The sequence below is a fragment of the Engraulis encrasicolus genome, chromosome 1 (assembly GCF_034702125.1).
Source record: "Engraulis encrasicolus isolate BLACKSEA-1 chromosome 1, IST_EnEncr_1.0, whole genome shotgun sequence".
In the NCBI taxonomy this organism is placed as follows: Eukaryota; Metazoa; Chordata; class Actinopteri; order Clupeiformes; family Engraulidae; genus Engraulis; species Engraulis encrasicolus.
Genome location: NC_085857.1, coordinates 24,931,915 through 24,953,971, shown reverse-complemented (window position 1 = coordinate 24,953,971; position 22,057 = coordinate 24,931,915). Strand labels below are relative to the sequence as shown.

The following is a 22,057-nucleotide window of genomic DNA, read 5'->3' as shown; positions in this document are numbered from 1 at the left end:
GACGAACGTTAGACGGCAAGATTTCCTACATTACCCATGGACACTAGCGTCACGACGTATCCTCCCACCCTGGGCTTTCCTGTGCAGCGAGCGGCAAGTCAACTCCATGCTGTTGCGCGCGCCAGGATTGAAAACATTTCAGACGACCAGTCTTCTGTCAGCTAAGCTGCGCTCACACTATTCTGACAGGCAGCTCTCCTCCTATGCTCTCTTCGCTTTCGCTACAACCTTTTTAACGTCACTACTACTATTATTACTATATGAACCTTGCTGTAACAGGCTGCATTTTTGAAGCAGCGAGGCCCTGGCCGTTTCAATAACAGGACTTAGGCAGATTATGCATAGAGCTAGGCCTACTTCTGTTCTGTAGACTATGTTTTGTGCGAGTGATGAGAATGTGGCGGGGGTTAGAGCAAGGTTCTGTGTGTTGGTGAATGCTAGTGTAACGGGGCGCGCTGTCTGTTCAGTAAGGTGTGTCCCTCGGCATTTCCCATACCCCAATGACGTCACGGGACTCAGGTAGCCGCTCAGTGGCTAATCCGTAATTGGTGACTATGCCATTGTTTTTTATAAAATCAGATGAATTAGACCGGCTCATTGGAGCCTTCCGCTGTGCCGGTATTCGCTGATGATGCCCGGTGCCTTTGCTACTGGTGCAGCAAGGTATGTGTGATCACAGTTTTGTCTAGATGACTGCAACCATCTAGAGATGTGTATTTAAACATATATTGTTCATTCTCAGGAGCCAGAGTTCCCGTGGCGTCTAACCCCAGTCTTGTGGCTTCCCCCCCTCTCAGTGTTGTGGAGGTGAGCTTGTAAAGATCCTTTTTAGCTCATGTTAAACATTTGTCCACTATTTGTATGTAACCTGTACTGATCCGTGTGTGTTTACCTGATTCCAGACACCTCAGAGTACGTCGAGGGTCTCTGTGGGCAGACTGCTTGCGGCAGCTGCTCACCGCTGTTTTGCCCTTAGCGAAATTGTCAAGCCTTTTTGTTTGTTTGATTTTCTTTTGCCTGTCCGCCGCTTTAGCTTGTCACTTTGTCATTGTACGGGGTTTGGCTGTCACAGTTCTAGGCCTATGTACGCTGCTCTAGTCGGGCAGGGCCATACAGTAGACTAGTAGTTTGAGTGTGTATTATTCTACGGATTTATTCTGTGTGTAGTGGAGACCCACACTTATTGTCATTTAATCACTTATAGCGTAGAGAGCCTATGAGCGTGTGTGACTGGTGTTTACCATAGGCCCTTGGTTTCGTGCACGAGTGGTGAACTAATTTATTCTCAACTAGTAAGTAGGGCTGGGCGATTCACCCTCAAAAAAAAATCTAGATTTTTTCATAGAAAAACTCGATTCACGATTCACGATTCGATTCAATACCCCCCCCCCCCTCCAAAAAAAAAAAAAACCTCATGTCGAGTTCTCTAGGCCCCTACGTGGTTGTGTGTGTGTGTGTGTGTGTGTGTGTGTGTGTGTGTGTGTGTGTGTGTGTGTGTGTGTGTGTGTGTGTGTGTGTGTGTGAGAGAGAGAGAAGGAGGCTCTGTTTGTGTGCCGATGCCTCTGGTGTGTGTGAGTGAAGCCTACTCGGACTGGACCAGTTTATATGGACATGGGGTAGCCTATAGCAGGGGTTTTCAAAGTGGGGGCTGGGGACGCCTGGGAGGCCGTGAGAGAATGCCTGGGGGGCCGTGGCAGGTTGGCACGGAAAATGTGGCAAAATTAAATGAATAATTGAATTAATTGACTAACCTAAGTAGCCAAAATAAACCAAAAATAGGCTTAAATCCCAGTGGAATCATTTTGTTCTTTACAATATTTATGTATTATGCTTTCACATGAATGGTATTTGGAATACACAAACTGTATCAAGGTGGGAAACTGGGTGCACAGAAAAAATAGTGTGGCACTTCCCATGTCAGGGGGGGCTTGGCTGGAATCTACCTGTATGTGGAGGGCTCATAGTAAAGTTTGGGAACTCCAGGCCAAAATAGCCTAATGTAATTTTATCTCAGAACATTGCTAATAGAAATGACCAGTTGGGATTACATTGAAACATCTCAGAGAAGGAACAAAAAATGTGAGGGGTAAACCCTCAGGCACTGTTGAGATTTGTCGTCACGTGCCATCCATCCCCACAATATATTAATGATTTTTAAGCATTAGGCTAATATTACAGATGCATGGAGGCTCTTGTCCCAGATTAACAAATTTAGCAATTGTCTGCTGGTTTCCTAACCCATCAGAGCCCATATTAATGCGTCTGAACTCATGTCGATGCATCTGAACACTGCTGCGTTAACACAGCGAAAACATTTTGGAGCAACACCCTGCCTAAAACAATGCTTACTTCAAGACGGTAACGTAGATTATCGCGTTTCATGCAGACATCATAGGGTCGCATTCGCACATGATTAGAACTAGTTTTACAGCGGGTAATTTATCCGGATTGCTTCACAGGTGGTAAAACTCTCGGCGAAGTTTACCGATATTGCCGTTATCTTTACTGACATGGCGCGTTCAGACGCGGTTATTATTACTTTATCACAAGTCTCCTCATTGAACTAGTCGCGTCCGGGTAGGGATTTAGAGAGAGGGGGGAGAGAGCGCGCGAGAGACTGAGTGCTCCGTGTGCTTGGGTGTGTGTGTGTGTGTGAGCGAGAGGGAGGGAGAGAGATTCCTTTCAACTCACATATGTTGGTTAAGATTATACAGGCGAGGAGCGCATCCAAAACTTTAAGCATATATTGAACACCTCTCTTCTCCGCCGAATAAATTTGAAACATATCCGTAGTAGGTAGTTCTAGGCTAATTGCATCCGTGATTGCTTTCCACCTTGCTCCACTCTTGTGGTAGGGGTAGAGTAGTTTGTTTAGCATTTTCTCCGCGATATGTTTTCGTTTCAAATATTGAAACAATATTGTAGTCCGGCTGCTAGCTTACGTTACGACGACAACATTGTCATTCACAATTTACAAAGTGGTATTGTTTGGTATTCATCATTGGCAAAACTAGGAGGTAGTGTCACCTTTTTTGAACAGGAGCCTGTATTCTTCACCTGTTTCACTATATTTCTGTCTAACTATTTCACTCACCACGTCTGTTTGTGCATGTAAAGGGGGAGGAGACACAGAGAATGCAATAGGTAGGCCTACGTCTCCAGGGGTCTTGGCGAACGTAATGCAATGCGTGCGCTGTGCGCTTGGATACGTAAACTGCGTAGGGACAGAGGATTAAAAACAAAAAAAATCGTATAACGCGATTTCTCAAAAACCAAATCGATTTGACGTTCACACTCGATTTAAAAATCACATCGATTTTTTGCCCAGGCCTACTAGTAAGCCTGCCCGGCTGGCCTAGCTCGGTGAAACCCTTAATCCTGTGGCAGCCAATCCCGTTCTAATGTGCATTACTGTTTTTATCCCAGCGGCGCAGGGTTTTTAACTATTGACTTGAATTGTATTAATAAAGAAAATATTGTTATTCCTTTAAACAAAGGTATGTCTCTTGTCCATTCTATCCGAACCTGTTGTGCCTTATTGGTTGAAATCAAAATATATTCTGGGGTGGAAGTCCCCCAGTGGCATAGTCGTGCAATTACAAGGATCAATTTGGTGATTATTATTTTAGGAAAAATAACATCTTAAGTTCCACTTGGTTACACTAGTAGTAATTGTAACCGTAATAATAGTGACGTTAAAAAATGAGTGGTTGTGGAACGAAATAGCGACAAGGGCAGAGGAGGAGAGCTGACTGTCAGAGTAGTGTGACCGCAGCTGTCAGTTCAGTTGTCTTCTGAAATGTTCTGAGTCCTGGCGCAACTAAGCCCACGCGATCGGAAAGGGAAAAAAGCAACCAACGACAAAGCTGTGGAAGTAACAAAGGAAGCGAAGATTCCCGAGATATTATTTACATTTAAGCCGGGCATACACTGTGCGATATTTTCACTCGTGGGTCTTAAGCTTCTGCTCACACTGCACGATGGAATTTCACTGTTTAAAAGTTCACATGCTCACGACTCACGTCCTCACACTACACAGTCGGATGCGGCCGAAATGCTTCCACCGTACGACGCGACAGGCATGTTTCCCCGGTCTGCAGAGGAGGGAACATGCGCACCTGAGGTGGAGATGAGGTCGCTCTCAACAGCGAATCGCACGGCCCTATTAATTTGTGCATGTGAAGTGTCAAATCGGGTCGTAGCACTGCTTTAACTCTGCGATTTACGCACGAGCCACGACCAGAATTTCAAACCGTTTTGATTTTCTTGCGACCCTGCGATTGCACGGTCGTGAGTCGAAATCGCTTGTCGTTACCCCATGTACATTGCACAATGCGAGACTCACGATTGACCTGCGATTGAGCAAGAAATCGGCCCGAATCTCAAAATGTCGTGCGAGTGCCAAATCGGGGCAAACTCGGGGCAAAAGTCGCACAGTGTAAGCCCAGCTTTAGTTAAACTAGGGGACCATTCCATCAATGGCGGTAACCCCAAATCCGAGCTCAAGTCGGTAAACTAAGCTATTTTTAGACAAAGATCCGTTCCATCAGCCTTGCTAACCTGAAACTCAGCTGAGTTGCCACGGTAATTTATGCTCCAACGTTAACCTGGTAGCTCCCAGGTTTAACACCAGGCTAAATGAATCAGTGTTGCACAAAACATGAACCTGTAGGAAACAGCTGTCACAACGGGCACGTTCCGCTTGATCAAAGCGAACCAGTCACTCTATTTTAATAGTCTATGATGTGATAATGCCAGTAAAAACTACAATAGTTAACATTGTCTTTCATTTCGCGGGATTTCTGATAATCAGCACATTTTTTTTAAAAACATTAGTGTTGATTTACTAAGATGATATTGGACAATTCCTTCCATGACAATGAAGATGTGAATGGCACAGTGGGCAGGTGCGCTGCGTAATAAGTGGTCGTCCTGGGTTCAAGTCTTGCATGGCGACATGTTAGAAATGAAAACTTTATAACATACATTTGCTTATTCTCTCTTTTGATGTCGCTTTGTGGCTGGCTTCATTTGCTGTCAAGCAATAGGAATAGGTACCTTAAATGTAGACCTTTAGGCTATTTTCAGCATTGGCAATAAAAAAAACGTCTTCACAACCACCTTGCAGATGCCTACGCTTGGAGTTTGAATTGCAATGATTCAATTATCTCTGCCTAACGTTTTACCTTGTATGCCTTTTCTCATAAAAGAAATTCTTCTGAAAGATAAAATTAAAACACCTTAGATGATGCAAGCATTTTATTTCTGCGCATTGAAATGATGGCAGTCGAGGTTCGGACGAGACTCACTCTCCCTTTGATAATTGAATTATGATCTGCCATTATGCATGGTGGGAATTGAACGCTGGTCTTTCAAGCAAAGTGCGGTTGCGTTACCGCTCACCTACAGATGGTCGCCTATTGTCTCTGATAAAGACATGATTTGACAAGGCATGCCCGAGACTACAACATGGTCGCATTTTCGACAATCGTCGATATGGACTTCCCATGTACAACGTGCACGAGCGCAACACCAGCTTTGATGAGCGCGGCTGAAGTGAAACTAGCCAAGACGCAGCTGATCCTCAATGGTGGAACGGCGTCTGCCTCAAGTTTAAGCTGCTGTTAGTTGAAACTCCGCTTTTGCGCGTAAGCGTCGCTGAATTCAGCGCCAATGATGGAATGGTCCCTAGGTTTCTTGTCATTTTGTTGCGCATGGTAGAGAAGAGCTCCTCCTCTCTCCTCTCCTTTTCCTCTCATCTCTTCTCCTTCCTTGGGGTGTGCGTATGTGAGGTTTTGTAGTGTTTGGCTGTGTGCTTGGTTACTGTATGTTAAAGGTCTGTTATGTGAGTGGCTTGTGTGATGTGATTCAGCTGTTTTCAGAGGAATTGAACAAAAACTAATCAAATTGATTAGGCCTAAGTAATGAAAGTAAAAAATAAAGCAGAAGTTAAAAAATAATGAAAAAATATATAGCCTATAATATGCTTATTATGTAGGCATATAGTAGCCTATGCAGGCCTATAGTGTATCTGTGTTGTAGAAATAGTTGAACAAAATGACCATAATTTAAAAAAAAAATAAGCCTAATGCATAGTTTATTTTGGCGAGACTAAAAAAAATGGCTAGTTGAACTTCCATTTGGCTGGTAAGAAAGAATGTCTACTAGCCAAATTGGCTGCTGGTGGGAAAAGTTAATTTGGAGCCCTGCATGCTAATATGAAGACTGAATCTGACATTTGGAAAACGGGACGGCATGAAAACGCCCAAAACCAGTATTAAATATTCATTCTTGCTGAGGGAAATAATGCCATGTCTACACTGTCTGTATTACATGAAAGATAAATGTGTGCTAATGTCCAAGACATCATTGGGTGCAGTTAATAGTTAGTGGAATTGGCAAATAAAATCCATGGACTTAAAAGCGCAGCCGATTCGTAGAATCACTCTTAAACTTAAAACACTGTTTCATTTCAATCGTGGAGGTAATTTTTTAATTAGCGCGAGTAACCCGCGAAGTACAGAATTACATTTTCTATCTGCCTTCGTGATATGGTTTATTTTCATGCTTATGGTGTTGTTGATGTATGTGTAAAATGTTTATTTGAAATGTTTTTTTAGTCGATTGTGAGGGGAAACATTGCTGTTTTGTCTTGCTACAGTAGGCTATTTCCTCCTATATTAATGGAGCATTTAGTATTTAGCTCACTGTATGTCAGGCTAATGCATATTTCTCTGAGCTGTGAATGCTAGCTTGTTCCATGCTAATTTCATATTCAGTATTTAGGAGTCATTCTCTCCTAAAGCCGGACATACACTGTGCGATATTTTCACTCGTGGCGTGGGTATTAAGCTCCTGCTCACACTGAACGATGGAATTTCACTATTTAAAAGTTCACATCTCACGACTCAAATCCTCACACTATACGAGCCGACAGTCGGATGCGAGCCAAATGCTTCCACTGTGCGACGCGACAGGCATGTTTCCCCGGTCTTCAGAGGAGGGAACATGCGCACCTGAGGTGGAGATGAGGTCGCGCTCAACAGCGAATCGCACAGCCCTATTAATTTGTGCATGTGGAGTGTGAAATCGGGACGTAGCACTGCTTTAAAGGGACACTCCTCCCATTTGCATTAGGCTTTCCATTGCTAGACACCCAGTCATACTTTTGTATTGTCATGCAACACTCTCTCTATTCCCCCTGAGACAGGAGAAATCCGTATTCACCTCTTAACACTTCCTCCTACAATGATGTAAAAATTGTCATTTTGCATCATTGTAGGAGGAAGTGAAAGAGATGTAGATTTCTGTTGAGACTACAAGCCTTTTTCCCCACCCTTTCAACCCCGCCCATAGGGGGTTGGACCTAATGCTATCACAGATCAGTGTCCCAGTGCTTTTGAAATCACTGGTATTGAGGCTCCAGTAAGCAGTGTTGCCAGATTGGGCTGTTTCCCACCCAATTGGGCTGCTTGGGATGGCCGTCTGCGGGTAAAAATGGCATTTTGTAGGAAAACTCGCCCAATCTTTCCCATAGACATCAATAGAATTGGGCTGGATTTAGTGCTTCCAGGCGGGTTTTGAGCATTTTTTGGCCTGGAAATCATCAGCCTCATCTGGCAAGACTGCCAGTAAGTCACTGGTATAGATGGAAAGGAGAAGTTGGAGCACACTGCAGCTTAGTTTCAAGACTTCATTTTGTGCACACACGCGACCAACGTTTTGGTGTTGCTACACCTTCTTCAGAGTCAAATGATGGCAAGAGAGAGACACACATTTGAAGACTTGACATTCATAGGTGATCCCACTTGGTTTGGCTAAATTGGTCTCATCTCATTGCAGGTAATTGACACCACCCCCCAACACCAGGACAAGATTGCAGACAATTAGACAAAAAGGCTTCGTAGAAAGGCATTTTGGATTCATACTCTAAATTCAGTGGAGTCTCAGGGCATAAATGAGGAACTCAATACGTCTTGCTTTCTGTAACAAATTGCTCCAGCATCGCGGCTGTGGTCTTTTAATAATTGTAGCTGTGGTTTTATTGACAATGTTCTTTGTGTATTGTTTTTTCACTTTTTTGTTTTGGGAAGTTGGCAAGCTGTTTAATTGTCTACAATCTTGTCCTGGTGTTGGGGGGTGGGGTCAATTACCTGCAATGAGATGAGACCAATTTAGCCAAACCAAGTGGGATCACCTGTGAATGTCAAGTCGTGAAATGTGTGTCTCTCTCTTGCTATCATTTGACTCTGAAGAAGGTGTAGCAACACCGAAACGTTGGTCGCGTGTGTGCACAAAATAAAGTATTGAAAACTAAGCTGCAGTGTGCTCCAGCTTCTCCTTTCCAGTGATGTCTGTCCCACTGTGATACACCTGCAAGCAGGGTTGCCAGATGAGGCTCATGATTTCCAGCCCAAAAAATGCTCAAAATCCACCTAGAAGCTCAAAATCCCGCCCAATTCTATTGATTTCTATGGCTAAAATTGGGCGGGTTTTTCTGCTAAATGCCATTTTTACCCGCACAAGGCCATCCTAAGCAGCCCAATTGGGCGGGGAAACAGCCAAATCTGGCAAAACTGCCTGCAAGCTGAGTGAGGGATGATGCGTAGAGTCCCAAATAACTGGGTGTGGCCTGTGGAACTTGAGCATTGCAGTGCATTATGGGGATTGTTGTCACAAATCCACTAGCACTAAAAAGTCATTTTCTGCCTTTTCTCGGCCAATAAGGCACCAAATTAGAAATGTATGCTACTATTCTACTATATATATGACCCACTTTCATTACATATTCATGTCTCCTCCGGTGGAATGCCCCTTTAACTGTGCGATCTACACACAAGCCACGACCAGGATATCAAACAGTTTTGATTTTCTTGCGACCCTGCGATTGCACGATCGTGACGTGAAATCGCTTGTCTTTACCCCATGTACACTGCACAATACGAGACTCACGATTGACCTGCGATTGAGCAAGAAATCGGCCCAACTCCCAAAAAGTCGTGCGAGTGCCAAATCGTGGAAAAAGTCGCACAGTGTAAGCCCAGCTTTAGTCATGTGTTTCCCACCCACATGCATAGGGATTATTTGAAATTACTGATTTATTATTTATAACAAGAGCCAGTGTGCATTCTTACCAATGCCCCTCAGTGGCCACAACTTTCTGCAAAGACCTTATTATTCACCATAACAATGTATGATTATATATATTATATTATATTATATTATATTATATTATATTATATATTGTATTGGGCCTATATTATTTCATTTTATATTACATTACATTACATTGGGCTATATGGTTTGGTGGGCCTCGGAATTTTTTTACATTTCAAAGTGGGCCTTGGTGTTCTGAAGTATGAGAATGGCTGCTGTAGGAGATCAATGCAATGCAAACCTGTGCAAATCTGTACGTAGCAAAACACGCTCAAATGTCTTCATAATGTGTGATATGAGGGCTGCCAGTCGTTGTTGTTGTTGGCATGCCATCCATTGTGTAATAAAATGTTCCTTCAATCATGAGTTGCTCAAACAAGGAGCGCCCCGCATCTCGTTGCCATAACAAAATAAAAAAAGTAAATTAAAAGAATGAAATTAGCATTAAAGAATGAAAGTCTCATGTGCAAGAAATAACATTCACAAAGAACAGTATCCCTGGAATCTTTCAAAAATATATGGCTTACTTTTTTAATGTAGCTTGCCAAATCACTGAATCATCCCGGAAGAAACATCTCAGATTTGGCTGAAAAAATTCAAGGAGGTTCACACACGTCCCAATAGGAAATTGCAACATTATAGCTCCCAACTCCTTGTACAGTAGTTTTGTCATTAAAAATGTTTTAGTAAGGTACCCCCCTGACTCGTTTTGAACAGATTTCTCAGAGAGCCCACTTTCAGATTGCCGTTTCTAAAAAAAAAATGTTTAAAGGGGCTCCAGGTAGGATTAAAAGGTAAGGTAAAAGGTAAATTAATCACGGTCCCGAGTCAGCCGACGCTTATGCGAGTCTTAAGTAACTGAACGATGGCTGTCGTGATCACATCCACGGTCCTCTGTCAGAAAACCCCACATGCAAGTTTTGGCAGCGTGGTCCGAGGGAGTGTCGTAGGAAACACATCATTTGAAAACATCGCTTTACATACCGTTGTGCGAGATCAACGTGGGGCTCGATTGACTGGAGATGGTTTCTCGGAGTGTTCACCGCACTCACAAATTGATTTGATTTGAAACACCTTGCACAACCGTAGCTGATGTGTTTGAGAATACAATCACGCACAAGAATGAGTCTCAGAAGTGTTTTCGTTGGTTTACTCGATGTATTTACTGTCTGAATGCACGGTATCAGTGCGCTTCTAGTGTAGATCACTCCGCCGGTATGGCACTATAGCTCCATAACATAGCGAAAAAGTGCATGCATCGTTATTTTAGTACGACGAGATGCTCGACTTGTCGAACCTTAGTGCAGTGTACTAATTTCCAAAGTGTGAAATTGAACTTAAGACGCACCATGTGTCTCCTCTAGCCGCAGTGAACAGCTGTTTATCTGTCATCCCCAGTCAATCGAGCCCCACGTTGATCTCGCACACCGTATTCAGATTTGTATCAACTGCTGGAATTCCAGGATGAAAACAGTCTCACAGTGAGTTTATTTGAACAGATTTTTTTATTACGGTGTAGATTTTGAGACAGGCATGCCATGGGCAGCATGCAAATGACGTCATCTTACCTAGTGCCTCTTTAAAATAGGTCCTGATTAATTACAAGGGATAACATTTGGAACATGTACTTGTGATATGTGGATGTTTACACATCCTCTTGTCATTTATCACATTTTTATGGGGGCTTAAACTTGCTCGGAAAATGTTCACATTTGAATTTGAGGGCATCTTTGAAGGACTCTGGTAAGTGCAGTTTCAAAGAGGTTTGATATGGACAACGCATATTCCCAACCAATCTGTGTAGGTTGTGTTTGAAGACTGATCCTCTGTGATGAAAAGTGTTTAGAAGACATTAAGAGTTTAAAATGGACAAAGTGAAACTGGGTGCCATCTTTGCCATGTTATACCAAATTCATGCAGGACATTTACTTAGGCCAGAGAAATTAGAATAGAGGAGAAGATTCAGTCCGATTGGTTCCCATGGTAGCTAGTTAGCCTTGCATGCATACTGCAGTTCCTCTTGAGTGTCCACTAGTTGGCGAGACTTGGCAAGTCTTTCATTTGGGAAAACGTATGAAATGGAAAAGGGAGCACATAGGGCTAAATGCTAAATACATTGCTACTGCAATTTCCAGTCACAAATCTCATCAACAAAATATTCCTGCTAAGCATTATGGCTGGTGTTATATAATAGGCTATATTTTCAAATGTATTTCACTATACGTAAAAAGACCACTCACGAACCGGACATATTTGTTAAGGGAGAAAGGCTCAAGGTAGTAGAGGATTTTAAATACCCTACTTAGGGGTCATTGTTGACTCCCACTTAGGTTTTAAAAAACATATTAAAAAGGTCAATGGTCGAGTTAAATGAACCTCGTACATTTTAAGATAATAAGGAATCAGTTGACCACAGAGGCAGCGAAACTTTCCACTCAATGATTTTAACTCACATCTCATATTGCTCGACCACCTGGTCCTAAGCAAATACAACTGCCGTTACTGATTCGCAAATCCTATAAAAAGGCTCTTAAAATTCTTGAAAAAAAATCTAATTTATACCACCACTGTCCCATCATACAGAAGTATGGTTTATTTAGTCTGGACAATTTTATTTCTTTTTCCAACTGCTGTTTATTTTTTAAAATTGTAAATGATCTTGCTCTCCCTCCCCTTAAGAAATGTGTGAGTCTGAGTAGAGCAGAAAACAGCACAAGAGCATCATCTAGAGGAGACTCATCAAGTGTGTTTAGAAGTACCACTTTTGGTCAAAGTGCCTTTTCTGTAAAAACAACAGGGCTATGGAACAGTATTCCTGTACAGTACTTGTAGGTATTAGGCAAAGTAACACACTCAGTAGTTTTAAATCAGGTCTCAAGAAATTGCTAAAAACAAGGCAGCAATGTGAACATTTTTTAATCATTTATCTTGTGTTTGGTGTTTTATGTTTACTTTAATTCTTTGTTGTATTCTTTTAACTATATATGCCTTCTTGGCCATGCAATATTGTGGGCCTATATTTGCACATTGGGCACCTTTTAATTGTATTATCAAATTCTTGTATTATTATTCATTTTAATCCTTTTTGTTTTTATCTTAACATCAATTCCTGTCCAGGGACTACAGATGAAAATTAGCCGTGTGGCCATAATCTGACTCAATTGTATATTGTGCACTGTCCCTGCTAAATAAACAATAAAGGAAATGAAATGTTTTAGGTGTTTAGTTTTCGACCTGTAGTCGCTAGTGTAACAGTACCGAGAGGTAGATACTACTTTAAGCACCAATTTGTGCAACTCAATATTACGTTAACCACACAGGTTTTAGGGCAGAGATGACAGAGACGTGGGTTACAAACAATTACAAATCTTTATTTTCATTTAATAGTCACATATAGAATAATATTTAAAATACCGGTATAAGAATTTCACACACACTCACATACACACACACACACACACACACACTGGCCTGGGCTACAAGTAGCCTAGTGCTCCACCCTAGTGGAGGTATTCCCAAAACAAAACCAATGATGCTGAGCCAAAACAAAATATTAAAGAGGACACACCGCAAACAAAAAGTAAATAAATGAAAAGCACTGCACACAATATAAATGAAGTAAAGAAATAAATCAAATCACATGAAACACAGCAAACAGAAAGACACACCATGCAAATTAGCACATCAGCACAACAGATTTTGATATTTGGAAAAGCCCCATTAACTGGGCATTGGCGCACCGCCACCAAGCTCAAGCAGCGTGCACCAAATGGACAGGGACTGAACAGACAGGACACACACACAGAGAAACACAAATCACGGGACAGGTGATGCCAAGCAGTTATAGCAAGCATAGGCTAAGCGTCATGCACCCGCGTCCAACACACAAAGCGGCCAAGCAGCAGAGACGCAAGCAATAGGCGAGGGGCGGCAGTCACCGTGAGCAGACAGGAGGAACAGGACAGGGGAGGACAAAGCGGCAACTCTGACCGTAATGGTTGGAAGCCCCACGGGCCCTAATGGAGAATACAAAATAAATGCATTTACTTAAAGCGCCTATTTGTATTTACATAACGCGCCTAACTAAGACAGTTAGAAGGGTATGAGAAGGAGAACCTACCGATGTAGCCGGCACACGCCGTCCAGAGAGGCACACGCTGCCAAGGTGGAGAGACTTCGCTTACCGCATCGTCTCGTGATGGATGCTGTGAACCGAGAATAATGTCAGCATGTTGCCCCCAGGAAAAGTGAAGTGCACACGCCAGCGAGCATTAGAAACTCACCTGGACAAGGGTCAGCAAGCGTGTCGGAGGGGAAGAGATGGAGCCATACAGCTGCGCAGATGGCAATCAATTAGCCCAAGCTGAAACGAATAGAATGCGTTAAGATCCGAACGCAATCCGGGACAAGAAACGTGAGTGCAGAGGAACAGCAACCTACCGAGCAGCCAGGGGCACGACGAGTTCCCTCCGGGGCAAAAGCGATGAGGAGCATACAGCCAGAGCTGCTAGCAAGTCTGTTCCTCTCAGCAAAAGCACTGAATGTTTGCGTCGCCATCTTCTTTATGCAGGTGTGGCTTGCGGTCACCCAATCGTGAGCTCAGGTGAAGCCCCGCTGGGGGGACTGTCACCAAAGTGTCAAACGTGCACAGGGATGAAACAGACATGACTGACAGCAATAGAAAGCTCTACTGCTACAATCTGCCCCCCCCATTTGAGTCGTCGTCCCGACGACCCCAAAGAGAACTTGCCACACCACCAGCTAGGGGTCTTGGTTGTCTACTTCCCTCGCAGAACTGTTGACCGTACGCGGAAGCCGGTGGGGGTTAGAGTGTTGTCCTGCTGTAGCGCGAGTCGTGCGCCGTTGACCCCCAGGGTCTGCCACTGAGTTGGTGGGGCTAGGAAGCGGTGAGGCTGTAGGACTGGGAAGCGGTGAATCACTGCCATCTGCCCCAACGGTGCCGGGCAAGACAAGGGTACGATCTTCAAGAACGGCTGTGTTGCAGTCTAAAGTGGTCCTGCCAGACAAGGCAGGGGTTTCAGGGGCTGCGACAAACAGATCCTCTGCATCAGAGTTGTCATCTTCCGGAGAGTTACCTACAACTGGAGAGGCCTCTGACTCAACACGGCCTGAGGGGGCCCTCTCCCCGCATGCTTTCAGCATGGTGCGATGCACATGTTTAACTTGTTGGGGCTCACCCTCCGGGGCAATGGTGTAAACTGAACCTCCTGTTGGAGGCGCCTTAATGACCTGATACACCACAGGACTCCACAGATCATGGATCTTATGGCGGCCTCTTACGGTTTGATCTCGCAAGTAGACACGCTGACCCTCCTCCAGTGGTGCATCAATGGCGTTGGCGTCATGATTTGCCTTTCGACGGTCAGCCGCCAGCTGTAAACGCTCCCCAACCTTTTCCCCTACTACCCTGAGCCGAGTTTGGTGCTCAAAGATCCAGTCGTGCACCTCTCCAGCTATCGGTTCTGGGACTCGGCCCAACAAGAAATCAATTGGGAGACGCGGCTCCTGGCCGAACATGAGGAAGTGCGGAGATTCCCCGGTGGTCTGATGAGGGGTACTGTTGTAGCAGAACAGGAGCTGGGGTAAGCAAGCGACCCAATCCCTCTTCCTCGACACGGGCAGAGTGCGCAGGAGATTGTGAAGTGTCCGGTTGAATCGTTCGCACTGGCCGTTACCGGCCGGATGATAAGGTGTTGTGCGCGACTTCTGTACCCCATAAAAGCTGCACAACTGCTGTAGAAGCAAAGACTCAAAGCACCGTCCCTGGTCTGAATGAATGCGACCCGGCACCCCAAACTTACAGATCCACTCTTCGACAAGTACCTTAGCCACAGTAGCCGCACGCTGATCCCTAGTGGGCACCGCCAAAGTATACTTGCTAAACACATCTGTTAGCACCAACACATTTTCATGGCCTGATGCAGATGGTTCAAGCAACGTAAAGTCCAGTGCCAGAATCTCATTGGGGCGGGCAGCCAGCAAGTGTCCCATAAAACTGGGCGCACCCGGCTTAACATCCTTAGCCAACTTGCACCTTTCGCAGTCCTGGCACCAACGCACAACATCTGCAGTTATGCCAGGCCAGTAACAACGCAAGCGAAGAAGCTCTGTAGTGCGCTCAATGCCTTGATGTCCATGTTCCGTATGCATCTGGGTCAGCACTTCGTGGTGCAAGCAGGTGGGTACCACCAATTGCAGCACCGCCTCCCCCCCTTCCTTGCGGAAGATTCGCCTATACAACACGCCTTCCTGTTCCACCAGCCGACCCCACTGTCCGATCAGGATCAACACCTGCTTGGACAGCTGCTTGCGTTCTTCAGGTCCAGGCCGTCTCTTCCGTCGCCAGAAGTGCAAGGCCTTTCCGACGATTGGATCGGCCAGCTGCAACCCACCCAAGTCAGCAGGAGTATGGCTAGGGAGGGCGGAGATGAGGGACTGACCTGCCCGGAGTGTGGGCACTGATGCGACAGCCTGCTGCAGGGACGCAGTCACAGCAGTGCCGGGAAGAAGGCTTTGCAGTGGGGTGTCAGCTGTGTTTTGTCGCGAGAGGCCATCTGCATTGCCATTACTTCGACCGGAGCGATATCGCAAAGAGATGTCAAAGGAGGCCAATTGCGATGCCCAGCGCTGTTCGGTTGCGCCCAGTTTGGCGGTTGCCAGGTGGCTAAGGGGATTATTGTCTGTATACACCACACATTTGTTTCCCCACAAATATTCCCGGAACTTTTCAGCTACGGCCCACTTCAGCGCCAAAAATTCCAATTTCATGGAACTATAGTTAGTCATGTTTCGCTCTGTGGGCCGTAAACTGCGACTGGCGTAGGCGACGGGCCTCACTTTCCCTCCCTGCTCCTGAGAGAGGACAGCCCCCAGTCCTCCGTGACTGGCGTCCACTTCCAGGATGAAGGGTAGGGAAAAGTCAGCATACGCCAGTACCGGGGCTGTGGTGAGTTTCTCTTTCAAGTCATCGAAACTTGCCTGGCAAGCTGCTGTCCAAGAACTGGCCAATATTTTGTTAGCAGATCTGCCCTTATTTGCAGTTTGCTCGGCCACCAGCCTGTGCAGAGGGGCTGCCAATTTGGCGAACCCCTCCACAAAGCGCCGGTAATAACTAGCAAACCCAAGGAATGACCGCAACTCTGAAACCGTACTGGGCACCCGCCACTCTGCTACGGCAGCAATCTTGCCAGGGTCCGTGGCTACCCCCTCGTCCGGCACGACATGGCCGAGGTAGTTCACCTCTCTTTGAAAGAAAGCACACTTGCTTAACTTTGCTTTGAGACCTTCCCGCTGAAGCCGACTAAGCACTAGTGTCAACCGTTCCAAGTGTTGTGCGACCGTGGCTGAATACACGATGATGTCATCAAGATACAGGAGCAGCGACTGGCACTGCTGGTCGCCAAAGAGACGCTGCATGAGGCGTTGGAACGTAGATGGAGCGTTGCAGAGCCCAAATGGCATTCGGTTCCATTCGAATAAGCCAAATGGGGTGCAAAAAGCGGTCTTCGGCTTGTCCTGTTCAGTGACTGGAACCTGGTTATATCCACTCGCCAAGTCCAAAGTGGAGAAAAAGCGGGCCCCGGATAAGGCATCAAGCGACTCTTCGATGCGCGGAAGTGGGAATGCGTCCTTCCGGGTTTTGGAATTGAGTTGGCGGTAGTCAACACACAACCGCAGTTTGCCGTCCTTTTTCTTCACCAATACAATTGGCGAAGCGTATGGACTACAGCTTTCCCGGATGATCTGGGAGTCAAGCAGTTGGTTGATGTGTGCTTTTACCATGTCGTAGTCAGAAGGGGGTATGCGGCGGTACCTCTGGCGAACTGGCACATCGTCCAGAAGCGGGATGTCATGAGAAAGCAGATTGGTGCAGCCCAGATCAGCATCATGGGCAGAGAACACAGCGTCAAACTGTTCAAGTAAAGCGCGGACCTGTCCCTGTTCAGCGCTGCTTAAAGAACTGGATAAATCCAATTGAGCTATTTGCTCTTGAATGGTGGGTTGCACCGAGTCAACTGCCTGAGAGGCGACGGTAGCTGCAACTGTTGGGGCCTCTGACACCCCTGCCGGCAGACTAACCACGTGGACACATTGTAGTGTGCCTAAGGCTATACGAGGATACAATAGGACATCCGTGGTGCCGACATTAACAACTGGAATGCAAGCAGTACCATTGTTGACTCGTACCAAGGCGGGTGACGCCAGCAACCCTGAAGGCAGGCCGGAGTCTAAAGGTTCAAACAGTACAACACCACTAGTGTATTGGACAGAACAAGTGGCCGGAACCAACTTCATGACCCCACCTGGTATACGGCAAGCCCTCCGTCCTCTGACCTTCACATGGCCTACTGCACTAGCAGAGGGCTGAACGTCGGCCTGATGGCAATGCTGGAAAGCGTGAAAAAGGGGTGCTGGGGCCCTGGATATTGCAGGGTCTCTTAGGAGAGCGGGCCCATGCTGGCCGAACAGCTCTTGGTAGCATTTGCTCAGGACATTCATTCCTAGCACTCCAGGCACCTGATTAAGGGCCTCTGGGGGGTCCTTAACTACCAAGATCCCGCAGTTTGGCATCGTCTTGCCACAAAGCTGGACATCCAACTCCATGTAGCCAATATAGGGGATGGCCAACCCATTGGCGGCACGAAGCTGGAGCCAGTTGCATGATTTCAGACTATTTGGCCCCCTGGGTGCCAAATGCTTTTGAAAGAAAGCTTCAGTCACAGTGGAGACCATGGATCCAGTGTCGATAAGGCAGGGCACCTGCACCCCTCCAATGGATACGTCCAAGTGAGGACAGGATGCCACCAAACTTGCTGTGTTCGGCCGAACAGTCAACTCCTGTGAGTCAGTCGAGTCCCCAACCAAGCTGTGACTCAGCAACGAGGTGAGTAGAAGTTTCCCGCCGGAGTAGGTGGGTTGCCACTAGAGGATCGGTCCGTAGAGGGCAGAGCAGCCTGGGCCTGCGGTCGCACCCGCACCCCATCGCAGTCACGAGCATAGTGTCCATGGCCCTGACACCTACGGCAGATCAATGGCTGCCGTGGAAGAGAACGTGGAGGTTGACGAGGCGCCTGCAAGGAAGCAACACTTTGAGTCAGCTGGTTAAGCTGGTCCTGTTGCTGTTTAAGAATCTCCTTCAGTTCGCTGAGCTCAGTACTGTGTGGCTGACCACTGTGTGCCATTGGAGGCTGTCTCTGGACACCATACTGTAAGCCCTGTACGGCCGGCAATGAGTAACTACGGGCCCTAGACGCACCAGGCATGCCCTCACGTTCCCACCTAATGGCCTCCGCACGCACCTTGAGCAAGGTAGCTTGCGGCTCCCTGCGTACGAATTGTTTTAGTTCTCGGCGGAGAGCCCCATCCATCACATGCTCTGTGAATTGATCCCGCAAAAGAACTTCAGAGTTAGGGACAGAATCAGGAGCAGACTTCTTCACTTTGTCCATTAGGCTCAACAAAGCCAAAGAGAACTCTTGCAGGGTCTCTCCATCCTGCTGTTTTCGAGAAAAGAAGCTTTCTTGGAGAGCGACGTAGGATTTAGAGCACCCGTACAATTCTTTCAAGATGGAAATTATTTTGTCGGGGTCCTTGCGTTCTGCACTAGGCCGGAATTTTATCTCTTCTCTCGCTTCCCCCACCAGGTGATCATAAAGAAAGAACGCTTGATCTGAGCCTGACAAGTGTCGTGCACGCATGCATGCCTGAGCCTCTTCAACCCATTCTTCTATCCTCATACCAGACCTACCACTAAACTGTGGACACTTCCGATCGCGTGGCACAAACACAAGCCTCTCTGTTCGGGGGGCAACACTATTAGCTGATTGTGGCACTACAACATCATCACTTACGTTTGACGGTGTATTTGAAGACTCTGTAGATGCCTCAGCAGAGATAGCACTCAATGGCCTAGCGCTAGCCAGGTCCTGTCGTAACTTCTCATTCTCAGCCCTTAACTGAGCCATCAAATCTTGTACATTTTCTGTATCACTCATAATGGAGGCAAGATTACTTACTCAGGTGATGACAAGAGACCGTGGGACATCCAAAACCGCCACCGGGCTAGATGGTAAAAGATAGCAAGACAGACGTTGCCGCTTTGTCCTAAAAAAAAAATCAAGGGGAACGAGACAACACACAACACATAAAGCACAATCATTCATACATTATTAAAATTTAAGAGAGGAAGAAAAAAAAATAGAAAAAGAAAAAAAATACAAGACCCACGTCTCTGATTCTTTGACCCTTTGCTCACAGCGCCAGATTGTAACAGTACCGAGAGGTAGATACTACTTTAAGCACCAATTTGTGCAACTCAATATTACGTTAACCACACAGGTTTTAGGGCAGAGATGACAGAGACGTGGGTTACAAACAATTACAAATCTTTATTTTCATTTAATAGTCACATATAGAATAATATTTAAAATACCGGTATAAGAATTTCACACACACTCACATACACACACACACACACACACACACTGGCCTGGGCTACAAGTAGCCTAGTGCTCCACCCTAGTGGAGGTATTCCCAAAACAAAACCAATGATGCTGAGCCAAAACAAAATATTAAAGAGGACACACCGCAAACAAAAAGTAAATAAATGAAAAGCACTGCACACAATATAAATGAAGTAAAGAAATAAATCAAATCACATGAAACACAGCAAACAGAAAGACACACCATGCAAATTAGCACATCAGCACAACAGATTTTGATATTTGGAAAAGCCCCATTAACTGGGCATTGGCGCACCGCCACCAAGCTCAAGCAGCGTGCACCAAATGGACAGGGACTGAACAGACAGGACACACACACAGAGAAACACAAATCACGGGACAGGTGATGCCAAGCAGTTATAGCAAGCAGCAAGCATAGGCTAAGCGTCATGCACCCGCGTCCAACACACAAAGCGGCCAAGCAGCAGAGACGCAAGCAATAGGCGAGGGGCGGCAGTCACCGTGAGCAGACAGGAGGAACAGGACAGGGGAGGACAAAGCGGCAACTCTGACCGTAATGGTTGGAAGCCCCACGGGCCCTAATGGAGAATACAAAATAAATGCATTTACTTAAAGCGCCTATTTGTATTTACATAACGCGCCTAACTAAGACAGTTAGAAGGGTATGAGAAGGAGAACCTACCGATGTAGCCGGCACACGCCGTCCAGAGAGGCACACGCTGCCAAGGTGGAGAGACTTCGCTTACCGCATCGTCTCGTGATGGATGCTGTGAACCGAGAATAATGTCAGCATGTTGCCCCCAGGAAAAGTGAAGTGCACACGCCAGCGAGCATTAGAAACTCACCTGGACAAGGGTCAGCAAGCGTGTCGGAGGGGAAGAGATGGAGCCATACAGCTGCGCAGATGGCAATCAATTAGCCCAAGCTGAAACAAATAGAATGCGTTAAGATCCGAACGCAATCCAGGACAAGAAACGTGAGTGCAGAGGAACAGCAACCTACCGAGCAGCCAGGGGCACGACGAGTTCCCTCCGGGGCAAAAGCGATGAGGAGCATACAGCCAGAGCTGCTAGCAAGTCTGTTCCTCTCAGCAAAAGCACTGAATGTTTGCGTCGCCATCTTCTTTATGCAGGTGTGGCTTGCGGTCACCCAATCGTGAGCTCAGGTGAAGCCCCGCTGGGGGGACTGTCACCAAAGTGTCAAACGTGCACAGGGATGAAACAGACATGACTGACAGCAATAGAAAGCTCTACTGCTACACTAGCATTCTGCTAATGTTTATGGGTTTGGCCTCATAACTTGAGCTCCGTGAGTGACCCAATATATAATGATCTAGTGGCGCAAAAAAAATTGAGACGATACTCAAATTAGGTCTTATTATTTCTAGCTTCAAGCTGAATATTAATATTTCAGGGCAAAACATTGTAAAAAAACAAAAAAAATTGAATAGTAGAAAACTCCATTGACACCCATTCATTTTTCACTTGGTTTAGGGTTAGGGTTAGCCAGTTGTGGCTAGTAGCTAGTTCCGGGAGTGAACACCCCCTGCTTAGGCCTACTCCTCACCATGTGCTAGTTAAAGATTGTTACGGCTGCATGATTTTGGTTTTTCATTCTTGCTCTACATTGCCTCAAGTGGATCAGCTACCTCAGATGATCTCGGTCGTGGCTTCATTGAGATCACCTGGAAACGTCATGAATCTTGTTAAGCCTCAAATCATGCTCTCCTTAAGCCTCCAATCATGCTCTCCTTAAAAGAAACTGGTTCCTGCTGCATATTAGAGGCTTTGTGTGTTAAACCTGTGGCTGCTGCTTCTCCAGCCTATGTTTGTGTTAACGGAGTTGGATTTATGTTTCTTTATGTTAGTTTATTGTCCTTTGTTTATCAAAGTATAAAAAATATATAAAAAATATAAAAAATCCCACAGGTTAGATAAAGTTGTCTGTCTTACTGTTAAGGTTAAGGATGGTTTAGTTCGCCCCATACGGTCCCTTTTAATTTTGTGGTGTGCAAGGATCAATCTAATTTGAATGCTGTGTATACAGACAACCTCATATCAACCCAACAACTTAAGTTAAATGAACAAAAGGTTATCATGTTAAATCAACAAATCTTGATTTTAAATGAGATTTAATCAGGTGGACGTTCCATAGGAAAATATTCCATTCCATTTTCATAGGTAAATCGAATAAGTTCTTGGAGTGAACCACTACACTCTAAGAAAATTTCCCTGCAAAATAACGGCAGTTACTGGCAATTATATTTACCTGTAATTCTACTGTTATTTCACACCAAAAATCAAATACAGCTCATTGCTGTTTAATGTATCACAGTATATAACATTTTTTCAGCAGCAATTGAACTGTTAAATAACAGTAAGGCAAGGCAAGGCAAGTTTATTTATATAGCGCATTTC

General features: G+C 45.6%; 1 long non-coding RNA gene across 2 annotated transcripts; it reads right to left on the bottom strand.

Moving 5' to 3' along the window:
• Positions 1-19,552: 19,552 nt before the first annotated feature.
• LOC134455886 (uncharacterized) lies at positions 19,553-20,886 on the bottom strand. 2 transcript variants are annotated; one of them, XR_010036210.1, is made up of 3 exons: positions 20,486-20,886; positions 20,323-20,407; positions 19,553-20,218 (listed from the first exon to the last, which is right to left on the bottom strand). It is a non-coding gene; the product is annotated as an uncharacterized LOC134455886 (long non-coding RNA). The 2 variants fall into 2 exon arrangements; XR_010036203.1 differs by having other exon boundaries at positions 19,553-20,407; positions 20,486-20,565; positions 20,643-20,886.
• Positions 20,887-22,057: the final 1,171 nt, after the last annotated feature.